Here is a 14,279-nt window from a genome sequence, read left to right on the forward strand (position 1 = left end):
AAAGGGGCAGCGTTCTGGTACAATCACCAGAGGGCGTCCGTAGTGTTTCCATGGTGCCTGGGGTTACAGCTCAGCCCCCGGAGGATCAATCAGTAAGGGAAAGGTGTCATTGAAAAAGGGCCACTCTTCCCTTTCCAGTGGTATCCCTTGTTTCTGGGTCTCGACATGTCGCTGAAGGACATTCCCCGAGCAGGGATCCACCCACTGGAACTCCAGGGCATGATTCATGGAGGAGCGACACCCCAGCATCTTCACTTGCTCTTCCCATTGTAAGGGATGAGCCAATAAGCCTTTAAGTTCCCCCTGAGCTGCATGTTGTGGATTTACCCTAAATCTTCTCCCCATAGAGCTGTAAGGTTGGTGCAGATTAAGCAGTGGAATGCATGAAAGCGTCAATGCCTGTTTTCACCTGAAAGAGGCACCCAGGTATATGCATTTGTATCTCCATATAGGGGGGCCTTTCAGCCTCCCCTCACTGCAGCATACCCCATGTACCCTCAATACTAACTAGTTACCCATTGTGGAAGAGTAATAAGGTGGGAGATAGGGATGCCCTGCTTACTGTGTCACTGGATACCGCTCAAACAATCTAGATTTCTACACAACAGTCTCCATCATAGGGTTTTAGTTTGTAGGACATTAGGCTCTGGGCACAAAAGATTACAATGCCGGTTAAACATCGTAGGGTGTACTCCGTCACCGGTGGCAACACCCGTGAGTTCACCACCAGTCGATGAGGTTTTAACGTTTCAGGATGTCTTGATAAGAGCCACAAAGTTAAATATTCAACTGCAGGCTGCACAGAGAGCAGTCTTTGTGAGAATGGAGACATTGCAGCCTAGGGCTTCTCAAAGGCCTGCATTACTGATGGTTCCTGGTTTTTCAGAATTAGCTGAAGAGGAGTTCCTTAAACTACCTGCATTTAAGGCAGCAACTCCATGGCTCCTGGAAAAAATATAAACCCTTCTGAGGAAAGGAGTAAAGTCCTAAGACAGACCAACAAGTGGATGAAGAAAAAAAGTTCAGGATGTTACCCTTTCACCAAATATATCCACTTCTTACGAAGGGACACTGGATGTGGATCTACAGAATGTGCACTTTTACATACAAGTGGCAGTAAAGCACAAAAGGTTTCTAAGACTCACACTAGGTAAGGCTCATTAACAGTACATCTTCGGCAGAAAAAGATCTAAATCTATCCCTACCTGGACAACTGGTTGATAAAGGCATGGTTTGCTCATCAGGCAGAGGTGGACTTCAAAACCACAGTCAACTCATTATGATGCCTAGGTTTTCATATTAACCTCAAGAAATCCACGTCTTCTACAGTACAGTTTCTTGACTATTTGAGTGCAACTCTGATCACTCGAAAGAGAGAAATTTGTTCATCAGAAGAAAGTGTGTGTATCGTTTTACAGAAATGTAACCGATTGTTACAGACACCACAACTAATGGCTGTCCTTTTTGGGCTCTATGGGGTAATTCATTTTCCCAGTCCCCAGCACATGTCATCATCAGAGAACATTACAACATGCCTAGAGGATCAGTGGTCCCAATGGAAAGACAATTGGGAAGACAAGTTAGTTCTCACAAAAAGGTCGAACCGTCTCTGATATGGTAGTGCAGGAGAGGCAGTCTATTAAAGAGGATTCCTTTTCACCAAGATCTGCCAATCCTAGCCATTATAATGGACTCTTCCCTAACCGGATGGGGTGCTTGTCTGCAGGATCTTACTGTGCAAGGAACTGTTATCAAGAACTAACAACTTAACCGCTTAAGTGTCATGAAGTTGAAGGCAGTCCCTCTAGCTTTAAAAGCACTTACTCAGTCTCTGACTATGAACAGGATATTGATACAGACAGACAGTACCACAACTATGCACTTTCTCAACAAATGGGGGTACAAGATCAAGGACCCTATGACTAGAGTCTCAAGAAATTTGGCATTGGCTGCTGGTAAGGGGCTATTCCATTAAAGCAATTTGCCTGCCTGGTGCACAAAATTTAAACAGATTTTCTAAGCAGATGCGCCGTAAACCATCACAAATGGGAACTGGACGATGGAGGTCTTGCTCAACATTTTTCAAGACTGGGGTTTCCCTGGCATCGACTTATTCAGTGGGCAAAACACAAAATGACCAAGCTTCACATCGAGAACGTGGGAGGCAGGCTCTTTGAGCAATGCCCTTTTGATCAATTGATCAAAACGTGTTCTCTTTGCTTTCCCTCAGATCCCTCTAATTTCGTCCATGCTGCTCAAGGCCAAGCTAATTATAAGAGCAAAAGAATAGATGAGACAATGGTGGTATGTAGAGTGACTTCACACCTCCATGAGACCGCACAAGAATTTACAGTACAAAAACAACCTTCTTTTGAGAATGCAAGACAAAATTCCTCACCCCAACATATAGTCATTGAATTTAGGAGTATGTTCTCCTGAAGTCATTCAGTTTGGACACTTAAACATACCTCCAGACTGTATGAACATTCTTAAATAGGCTAGGCATCATTCCACAAGAGTGTCTTATGCGTTTAAGTGGAAGAGATGTGTGATATGATATGATTGTACAACATCCATTACCCTGTAACCTTTCAGGAGAATGTAATAATTTTTTATTTGCTTCATTTGGATCGAAGACATCTGCAGTAAGCTGCCATCAAAGTCCATCTTGCTGCTATTACAGCTTACAGGACAAAGAGCTTTCTTTACAGGTCTGGTCCGAAAATACTTCTTGCAGGATTTAATAAGAATCTTCCACAATTAGATGCCCTCCTCCGTGGGAGTTAACTCTGGTCTTATCCAACTTGATTGTTGGATTCCTGGAAGGTAGGTTTTTTGGTGGCGATTACTTCTGCAAGAAGAGGTTGTGAGGTGCAAATTCTTTCATCAATAGAACCATACACAGTGTTTCAGAGTAATCCGGTCGTGTTTAAAACACAACCCTCTTTTTTTTTTTTTTTTTTTTTTTTTTTTTTTTACCTAAAGTCGTTTCCGACTTTCATATAAATCCAGCTTTATCACTTCTGGTATTTTTTTAGCATGTCCATCAGAGAGGACACCTACATTTTACTTGGACAGATCCGAGCATATTTGTTAGACAACCAGTTGTGTTTTAACTACAGCCCTCTCAGAACTGGTATAGCTTCCTCAAAGCAGACTGTAGCCAGGTGGATAGTACAATGTATTGCTTGTTGTTATCAGTTAGCTAACAAGCCTCTCCCTCGGAGACATAAAGCTCAAGAGGCAAAGCAGCATCTGCTGTCTGGGTAGCAAATGTGCTGCGAACTGAAATTTGTATGGTAGACATCTGGGAATCAGCACACACCTTTTGCAAGAATTATTGATTAGATGAGAGTCCAACAACTGACACTTTAATAGGACAGTCAGCGTTAAGTAATTTAGTAGTTCTGCTGCAAGAGGATATTTCTTTTGCTACATAAAGTGCTTGATTCTGCTCAAAGTGTTTATTGGTAACCACGGATTGGAGATATACTTGTTATTCTACATTTAAGACTATCAGTGAGGATCCTATGAGGCAGACGGAAATGTTACTTGTAATCCTAGTTATTCATCATAGGACTTCTCGCCATAGTCATAAACAACCCTCCTTTCTACCCGATTGTCATTGTTACTATAAGCATTTTCAGTTCTCACACATAACGCCATTCAAAAAGAACCGGGGCAGTGAGGCTGAGTGCCAGTACAGTGCATGAAGGGAAGCTGCTGACTTCTTAAAGGAACAGTGCACATTTTCTGTACCTCTACACTTTTGAGCTGATGGGCAACTTTTCCTTCATTTTTCACTTTCTCTGAGTAATGGTTACAGATTATTTTGGCTAGTGTAGCACATTCGTTCCAGTTAGGTGCTGCGGTGTGGTTACTGTTATAAAATATGTTTTCTGCACCAGCAAAATACAAAAAAAGCTAACGTGACTTGCTAATTATGGAGGTATCACCAGACTATGGACATTGAGGTGTCCACTTCCAAGTACAGATTGATTCTGTCAGATTCAGAAGAAAGTGTTTCATGGCCTCTGCACATGGGTGGCAATATCCTATATTTATGACTTCAGCGAGGATCCCTACGATGCAGAACTGAAACTTTTTTTTGCATCAACTTGGACATTAATGATATAGTTATACCTTATAAATAGGTTTTGCTATTTTCAATTTCTGTGAATTGTGAGTTCAGGTAGTTTTTTTGTTTTAAATGATAAAATTCAGTGTTTATCGGTATTTACTGTTATATTCTTATTTTTGGGTATGGAACTTTGTGACAAGTTTATTTTTCTGACTGACATTTCTGCACCTGCAGTTGGTGGTGCCAAAATGCCTGTGGGTAGGGTAGGGAGGAGAGCATGGGCATGGGGGTAAGGGAGGCTAGCACTCCATGTAAAGTAAAAAAAAAAAAAAAAATCAGTCACCACAGGGCAAACTCTAGAATGTGTTGTCATTTACCCATGGTGAAATGTCCGCAAATCTTTTTTGCTCTTTACAAAATTACAGGATATTGTTTTTCAGTGGTTATAAAGAAGTGTTCTTTTATTTACTTCCTTGCATGTTTATTCATATTTACAATTATTCCTTGCTCCAAACTCCCCTTCTTTGTACCCTTTCCTTGAATTTGTTCTTTAAAGTAACTTTTCATTATTTCACCTCACAGCCTGCCTAATTTCTCAGTACTCTCCGCAGCAGTCCAGTCCTACACCATGTCAAGCAAGTGCATGGATAGACAAATGTTTGCATCTCATTAATTGTAGTAGATAAAAGGTTAATTGTGGACACATAATACAATGTTTTATGGCATGTGTGGCTGTAGATACACATGCTTTGCATAAGTCCGCCATCTAGTGTTGGGTCCGAAGTGTTGCACGTTGTTTTTGTTCGAAGAATCTTTTTGAGTCACAAGATCGAGTGACTCCTCCTCTTGGTGATACTGCGCATGGGCATCAAGTCCTTTGTTAGATTGTTTCTCTTGGGTTTGCCCTAGATGCCATTTTAAATTCCCACACCAACCAGCACCTGGTGTGTAACTTGTGCTTGTCCCCGGACCATAAGGAAGAAACCTGCAATGCCTGTCTTTTCGATCCAAGAGGACCCTATGGGACTGAAGAACGTGTTGATTGGAGATTGGGTCGAAGACACTGGATGAAACTCCTGATATTTTTGGGGAAGAGCATGAACAGGAGGAGATTGAACACGAAGAGGCCTTCTCCATAGAAGATTCAGAGTTGGATGTTCAGTCAGACATCGAAAGTCAGCCTCTCACCTTAGCGAAACCCGTAAGTATATCAGCCCTGACTTCCCTTACAAAGACTCTAAAGAAACCCTACAAACAGGTCGTCAGTCCACCACTGCCTTTGGGCTGTGGTCGGATCTGAAAGTTACCTTCAGATGCACCACCTTCCGGCTCAGCACCAAAAATAGCCAAGACTAAGCCGTCTTCGGCATCGACATCCGGCTCGCCAGCATCTCATACAGCCTTGGGATCGAGTAAACCCTTCGATCTGAGCATTTCGGCCCTTAGCAAGAAGCCTTCCACATCCACTTTGAAGCAGACAGCTTCGAGTCGACACAAGATTTTCACTTCGAAAACTTCGGAACCAAAGATTCTGTCTACCAGAGACTCCAGTCATTCCCCGAAAGCAGCTTCACCAGTAGAGTCCATATCCAAAAGGGAACACTGGGAATAATGACTTCTTCTCCTGTCCCAATCAAGAGCACACTTACTTTTCAGGAGACCTTGGACACTGCTCCTCCACCTAAAAAGGTCTCCAAAGACGAGGACAAGGCTTCAGTTCGACCTCAGCCTTCTTCACGTCACTTGCCTATGCTTCCTCTTACTCCTCCTCCACCTTCCCAGTCTCCTCCACCTATTATTGACCCACAGTTTTCTCCACAAGGTTCACAACCACCTCAAGGAGATGACTTGGGAAACATTCCATAAGAATTTCACCCATGGGATTCATATGATCCAGGTCCCACATTACTAAATGACCCTGATTTATACCCCTTTACCTCCTGAAGACGCAACTTCATATCAGCAGGTCATAGCAAGGGCAGCTGCATATCACAACGTACAAATGCACACTAAGTTGAAGAAGGTTTTCTTAAGTCAGTTTTTGCCCATGCTACCAGGTATGCTTAGACCTGCCACACACATTTTTAAGAACATGTTAGGGCAAGAGTTGTGACCCCAAGGGTCGATTAAATAAAATATATATATATATGGTGGCCCCTAGAGACCATATATTTGTCGGTTATAAATCCCTCCCAAGTCTATAGTTATCAGCACAGCATGGAAACGTGCTAACAGCCAATCAATGAGAGATGAAGCTCCCCCTGATCAGGAGAGCAACAAACTAGATGCAGCAGGTAAAAATGTGGCTGCACAAGCTGCCAATCATCAATGTTTTGCTAATTCGCAGGCACTACGCGGATGCTATGAAATGGCCCACTGAGATGAAATGGAGGATCTTCTGCAGTACCTTCCAGAGGAACATCGCAAGAGGGGACAGGAAATAGTTTCTGAGGACCAAACTATTTCAAACAACTCAGGTGTGCGACTAATGCAGCTGATACAGCAGCACGTGGTATTAATACCAGTATTATTATCAGAAGGCATGCTTGGCTCTGATGTTCAGAGTTCAAGCCAGAAATTCAGCAGGCAGTTCTCAACATGCCTTTCAACAGGGAATATTTGTTGGGTCAGGAGGTTGACACCACCATAGAAAAGCTCAGGAAGGATTCTGAAACAGCAAAGGCTATGGGGGCCCTCCTCGCCACTCCACAAAGGGGTCACCCACAATTCAGGGCAGGCTTCACACCATCATCTACTGAGCTTTTCACCTCCCAAACCAAGCAAGGCACCCATTTCTATAATAGAGGTTCCTTTATAGGTTCCTACATATGTGCAAACAATAAAGGTAGAGGAAAAGTGTTCACCTCCAGAGGGTCTGCCTCTAATACACGCCAGTGACAACTTACACCTTCCATGGCTCACACCTCTCCAGTTGGGAGAAGACTAATGCATTTCTGTCCACAATGGTCCAATATCACCACAGATCAATGGGTTCTATCAATTATCCAACATGGTTACTGTCTAGAACTCATTTCCACCCACCAAATATTCTCCCTCGCATTCACAAACTTGAACAACACCATCTTACTTTTTTTTTAAAGAAGTGGTACAATCCTGCGTTCTCAAAGGAGCTATAGAGACATTTCCCCTCTCACAGCAAGGGTTATGCGTATACCCCCTATACTTCCTTATACCAAAGAAAGATGGGTCACTAACACTGATTCTAGATCTCAGACCACTCAACCTATACATTCTCTCAGAGCATTTCCATATGGATGCTCTCCAAGATATAATTCCGCTTTTACCTCAAAATGACTTCATGACAGCTTTAGATCTAAAAGATGCATACTTTTACATTCCCATTCATCCAGCACAGTGCAAATAACTCAGATTTGTCATTGCGCGGAAACATTATCAATTCAAGGTTTTATCATTCGGGGTGACAACCACCCCAAGGGTCTTCACAAAGTGCCTAGCGGTAGTTGTGGTATTCCTCAAAAGACAACACATCCATGTCTTCCCCTACTTGGACGATTGGCTCATCAAAGCCAGTACCATACAACAATGTCAGCGTCACACTCAAACCACAGTAGAACTTCTACACACCCTGGGATTCACCATCAACTTTCTCAAATCCCACCTCCAACCTTTACAGATACAGCCCTATCTTGGGGGCAGTTCTCAATGCCTAGTCAGCTTTGGCATATTCAAGCCCAGCTCGAATTCAAGCTTTTCAGTCTCTACTTTCCCAACTACAATCTAGTGTTATTGGACCACTAGACTCGCCACTCTCTGCAATAGGGAAATCCCACCAACCTTTCCAAGGGGCAGCCCTTTCAAGACCCTGTTCCTCAGGACACTCTGACTACGGATGCATCACAGACAGTTTGGGGAGCTCAGCTCAACAACCTCACAGAACAAGGTATATGGGATCCCATTCAGCACACTTCTCACATCAATTACTTGGAGTTACAGGCTGTCTTTCGGGCACTCAAAGCCTTTCTATCTCAACTCTCCCACAAAGTGGTTTTAGTCCGTACAGACAACATAACAGCCATGTATTATCTGCATAAATGGGGGAGGAGTACGGTCTTCTCGGTTGTCCCTTCTTGCTCAGAAAAATTGGAAATAGGTAATTCACCACCACATTCACTTACTGGCTGAGTGTCCCCCAGGTTTGGTCAACCAGAGTGCGCACCTCAGCAGGATACAAATAACAAGTCCACTAATGGGAACTTCACCCACAAGTACTTCAGCAGTACTTTCAAAGGTGGGAAACACCACAAATAGACCTCTTCACCACTGCAGAAAATTAAAAATGCCAAAACTTCACGTCCAGATACCAACACCCTCAGTCCAAGGGCAATGCTCAATGGATGAATTGGTCAGGGATATTTGCTTAAACTTTTCAAACTCTCCCATTCATTCCGTTTCTAGTTTGCAAAATGAGACAAACATCACTCACCATGATCTTTGTAGCTCCCACATGGGCACGTCAACCTTGGTTCACAACACTGTTGAATCTGTCTGTAATTCCTCACAAGAAACTCCCCAACAGGCCGGAAATTCTCACCCAAAATCAAGGTCAAATCAGACATCAAGACACTCAATCTTGCGGTATGGCTCCTGAAGTCATAGAGTTTGGTTATCTGACTCGACCCTCAGAACGTATGGAGATTCTAAGGGAGGCACGTAAACCCACAACTAGTCAGTATTATGCTGCAAAATGGAAACGTTTTGTATGCTACTGTCAACCTAAACACATTGACCCACTCGAAGCCCCAGGTCAAGACATAGTTTATCTGCTACATTTACAAAAAGCAAACTTAGCATACTCATCTATTAGGCTTCATTTAGCGGTTATAGCTGCTTACCTCCAAAATAGACAACATATCTCTTTATTCAAGTTTCTAGTTATCAAAGCCTTCATGGAAGGCCTCAAAAGAGTCATTCCACCCAGGGTCCCCCGGCCCCATCATGGAACCTTAATGGTGTACTCACTAGACTCGTGGATCCACCTTTTGAGCCTACGCATTCCTGTTCTTTGCAATTTCTTTCATGGAAAGAAGCCTTTTTAGTAGCTATCACTCCTCTACGGCATGTAAGTGAAACACAGGCTCTAACTTTAGAAGAACCGTTCTTCCAGTTACATAAAGTTAGGATAGTTCTTAGGACAAACCCTAAGTTCCTTCCAAAAGAGGTTTCACATTTTCACATTAATCAATTGAGTTATCTGTCTTGTTCCCACAACCAGACTCAGTTGCAGAGAGAGCTCTTCACACACTAGGTGTTAAAAGGGCTCTTACATATTACATTGATAGGACTGAACTGTTTAGGAAATCCCAACAGCTTTTTGTAGCATTTTCCATGCCATAATAAAGGCAATTCAATTTTTAAAAATGGCATAGCCAGATGGATAGTCAAGTGTACTGCTACCTTAAAGCCAAAAGAAAGTTATCTATTACTCCCAGAGCACATCACACTAGAAAGAAGGGTGCTTCTACGGCTTTTTTTTTTAGGTAACATTCCAGTAGCGGACATTTGTAAAGCAGCTACTTGGTCTACACCATACACATTTACTAAACACTATTGTGTAGATGTTTTATCATGGCAACAAGCTAATGTTGGCCAAGCGGTGCTCAGGTCTCTTTTTCAAGCAACTCCAAATCCTGCAGGTTAGCCACCGCTTACTTGGAGGGGACTGCTGTACAGTCTATCGAAAGCATGTGTATCTACAGCCACACATGCCATCTAACGGAAAATGTTGCTTACCCAGTAGACATCTGTTTGTGGCATGTGGTGCTGTATATTCACATGCACCCTCCCTCCTCCCCGGAAGCCTGTGGTCGTTGTGGTGGCACTCTTATATAAAATTGTATATACATAAGTACACTGCATAGACATCTCTTTTTCTTACTCTCTATATATACTCTTTACATCACCCACCTGCGGGAAAACAATCTAACAAGGAACTCGTTGCTCATGCGCAGTATCACTGAGAGGAGGAGTCATTCGATCTCGTGATTCGAAAAGATTCTTAAAACAAAAACAACTTTCAATACTCCGGACCCAACACTATATGGTGGACTTATGCAAAGCATTTGAATCTACAGCACTGCATGCCATGAACAGATGTCTACTGGGTAAGTAACATTTTCCTTCCTGCTTCTTGTTTCTTTAGCCAGATGGCAAAGATCAGCTGAATGAAGGTTTTCTGCTGAGAACTTGCTGTATATAGTATGGGTTGCTCAGTGACCCATTACTGTAAGTCAGTATCACACTGCCCTGTTCTTTGTATCGAGATTGAAAAAGAACAGGGTTAACAAATGTATTATTACTAGCTGATCTGGGCATATTTCTGCTCTGCCTGGTCATAGTTGAAAAGCCTGTTAAGGAATGAATTATTATGCATGCTGTTATCTATAGGCCCTTTGGTGACGTCAAACCATGCTGCTGTGTGAAGAAGCAGTTGAGGGAAAAAACTTTGTGACCTGCAGGGTGCTGTGGGTCATTTTCCTGTGGAGTTCACATCATGTATGACGTTTATGTTACATCGTTGAGTCTTGTCTGTGGGATTTTGTGTATATTGGAAAGCCAGCAGAAGGTATCTCAGCACTGATTGTTAACAATCATGTGGACCCTAGTTTCACTAAAAGCAGTGTATATCTGTGTTCCTACCAGGCGCGTATGAGAGTTGCATATGGAAGTTCATCTTTGTTTTATGTGCAGCGTGCACCGTTCTGATGCATTCACCTTCTAGGGGGCACAACTGAAAATGTTTCCATTAAATTCACTCACAGGGTTGGTAAAAGTGATGTTGCTAAGTGTCAAGTCTTGTTTCAGCACCATAAATTCCGAGCTTCGTTTTGAGCTGAAGGGCATAGGACAAAAGTTGAACTTGGTGATCCTGGAGCTGTAGAATGACCCCATCCTTGTTTAATGCTTGGGTTCCAAACCGCAAAATGAACCTGTTTTTACTCAAATTGCACTGTATGCAGAAAATAGTATGAAACAAAGCAGCCCATACGCTAATTCGGAGGTTTTCTGAGTTAAAGTATGTGCTAAATCGAAGATGCTGACGGCTCACACAGGCATGCTTCTCTGACCATCGTCGTGTAAACCCAGGAAAAGGAGTTTGGGGTGCTGTGTTTTCTGGGTCTGGAGTTTGGAGGCATGTGTATGCACAGTGATCTCTTTTTCCACAGCCTTAACACCAGAGCTTTGAAAAAGCAAAACTCCATATTGCTCTGTGAAAGAGAAAGCCATCCTGGAGATGCCACTTGCCCTGGAATGAGATGCTGGTCAGAGTTCAGGTGCAATCCCACCGACTACAGCAGAGTGCAGTGAACAGTAAGCTTGAAGCCGCACGACCTGAGACCGGCTCCCAAAACAGGTTGTGGGGATCCGGTGATCTTGCTGTTGGTCAGAAGGAAATATTAACTGACTTACTATTGCACAACTGGGTGATCGCAGGAGCATCCATCACAGATAAAGAGACTAAAGGTAGGTGCTGTCATTATACCTCCTGCAGGACGACCCCTGTACCCGAAGGCTGAAAGCACTGTTAGGCACCAGAGAAATACATAATGAGGTGCTTAAAAATGCAATAGAGTGGAGGACAGACTCATGTTGGGGTCTGGTTGCACCCCATCACTTGGAAACCACCAGTCTTTAATATCCCCCTTTCCAAGAATTGGAGATACCGTCTACCCCTGGCATAGGGATCAATGACACCACATCTAAAACAGCTTTTCCACTTTCCTTGGTGGGGGCGATCCTTGGGGTATTTCCCCCCACCTGCCCTCCAGGGGAGGGAAGCACCAGTGGACATCATGGGGATAAGAAGTGAGCGATCATCTCTCCTGGCATAGGGTAGACCTCTCCCTCCACCTCCATAGCCAAAACAGCCTTTCTCCTTCCCAGGGGAAGGTGGGGCTTTGGTGGAGGGTAAAGCACCACTAGATACCACGATTTGTGGAAAAGGGGGTAGCATGCCCATCCCCCCCTCCAATTTTGCAGTAGTGTCAAGCCTCCTCCCACGACTGACGTTCAAACAGCAATTACCTCTTCCTTGGGGATCATAGCAGGATGGCTCTTACCCCTTGTTCTCCCCACTTCCACAGAAAATGTAAAACCCACTAGACAACAGTGATTGTGAATAGCGGAGTGGGCCTCTCTTAGCACAGACGCGACTCCACCGCCCTCTGGCATCTTATCCTTAACTGGTGGGATTTAGTGGTGCAGTCCCCCAAAACTAGCCCCCAGGATAGAGAAAAGCAAGGCAAATTGGTGTAGGAGGCTGGAGAGAGGCATGCTGTGCGATTTAAATAAGCACTTTGTTTTTTTCACTGTGTTTGTAACTGTAAGTGGGAACATAGCAACAAAGGCATCAGTGCTTTTCAAGCCTCCTGAGGGAGTCGGATTAGAGGGAAATACTCTAGGGGAAAAGATCAGCGGGTACCATCCCTGTTATGCACTACCAGTGCATCTAAAATGAAGATTGTAGATAAATGTCAGTGTGACGTATTCTTTATCTCAGGAAGACTGTGCTGCCTACCCCATTTCATTTATTTTTTTATTTTTTGTTGGTTGACCAAAAATGATCCCTGATGTAAAAAGGGCTTTTCAGCACCTCCCACTCCTATCCACAGGGTGCACACCAGGGGTGGGTGGGATCCCAGGTCTGCTCTTGAAGGGCAGCTGGAAGGCTGGTGTTGTGTAGAGGCTACTCCGAGGGTCACCAGGGATGCCAATTTTCCCACTGTTTTATGTTTTTGTTTCTTCACCAAAAATGCAGATGTGAATTGAGGGCAAACGAAACCCATCTCCTTAATCATTTGTTGCATGACCAAAAAAGATCTCTGGTGCTATGGAGGCAATTCAAATCCTAAGAGGTTGTCAAACCAGGGGATACCAGCTCCCCACTCAGTTTTATTTTCTCGACCATAAGTAGACTCTGGTGCTAAGGGGCCATTGTAGGTCCCCTGAGGTTGGCAGCCGGGGAAGTAATCCATGTGCTCCCTCCTTTCTAACAGTACCGTTTGTGGAAGGATTCCTGTTCAGGGTCAGAAGGAGGACAGCACGCCTTGAACATGCATCTTTTAGAGAGGGTACCAATGCCCTCCTTCAAGGATTTCTGCTCGGGTATAACATTTCATCTGCCATCTCTGAGCAGGATTCCTTTTGGGAATTGTCATGAAGGGAGAGGTAGTGTGGGACATTCCTCCATCCCTACCTGAGAGTCCCGATAGACACCAGGGATCATTTTTATCCGAGTTAATAAGGAAAAGTGGTGGGAACCACACAAGCTACACCACCCTTGATTCTCATTGGTCTCTAGTGGTCAGAAGTGCCCAGGTTTGGTAGATTCTCCGAGTGCTTGCCCACCCCAAGCTCAGATGCTGCAGCTAGGGTTACCTCCTTTCTTGGTGACAAATACTGGCTATTTGTCCTGGAATGGCCAGGAGCTGGTGCTTAAAACAACAGGTTGTTTTAAATCCTCTGTATTCTTTTTAGGGCAGAGTCTACCAGACACCGCAACTGTCTGGTTCACTAAAGACATCTTGGGTACATCAGAAAGTTGACCTATGAATGCATTCCACTCGTTGATTACCACTGGCTTTGTGGTTTGTAACTCACATTTTCTGGCTTTCCATTTCCTGGTTTTATTTGCTTTATGCTCCTCTGGTTCAGTTTGTCCCTCCCATTGCCTAAAGTGTGTTTCCTGTATTCTTCCATGAACTTGCTTTCTGTTAATAGGCCTTTATATCTTGTTCTTATCTCATCACGAGTGCTGTGCATCCAAAGATCGAGGTCAAATATCAGGCGACGTCTTCCAAGGGTGCTTGTTTACTTTGCTTTCTCGGACTTCAAAGTGAGTGTTTATGTGACAGTCTTGCTGGATACTGGGTGGTTGGAAAGAGTTTTTTTCTTGCGCACAATGTTTAAATGAACTGTGTAAGTATTTCTCATAAGACTCACAACATTGGACCTCTACAGCGCTCTAATATTCAGACATATTTAGTATTGGGAGGTTCCCTGGATGCTGGATGATCCCAGAATCACATACAACAAACAATCACAATCTCAAAAGTCTATGTTCTGCAAACATGTTTTTCACTTCCCCTAGTTGTAATCTCTGCTTTGTCCTGCCCTGAACTAGCCCACCCGCACATATGGGGTGTTTGTATGAAGAAGT

This window comes from Pleurodeles waltl, chromosome 11, assembly GCF_031143425.1.
Source record: "Pleurodeles waltl isolate 20211129_DDA chromosome 11, aPleWal1.hap1.20221129, whole genome shotgun sequence".
In the NCBI taxonomy this organism is placed as follows: Eukaryota; Metazoa; Chordata; class Amphibia; order Caudata; family Salamandridae; genus Pleurodeles; species Pleurodeles waltl.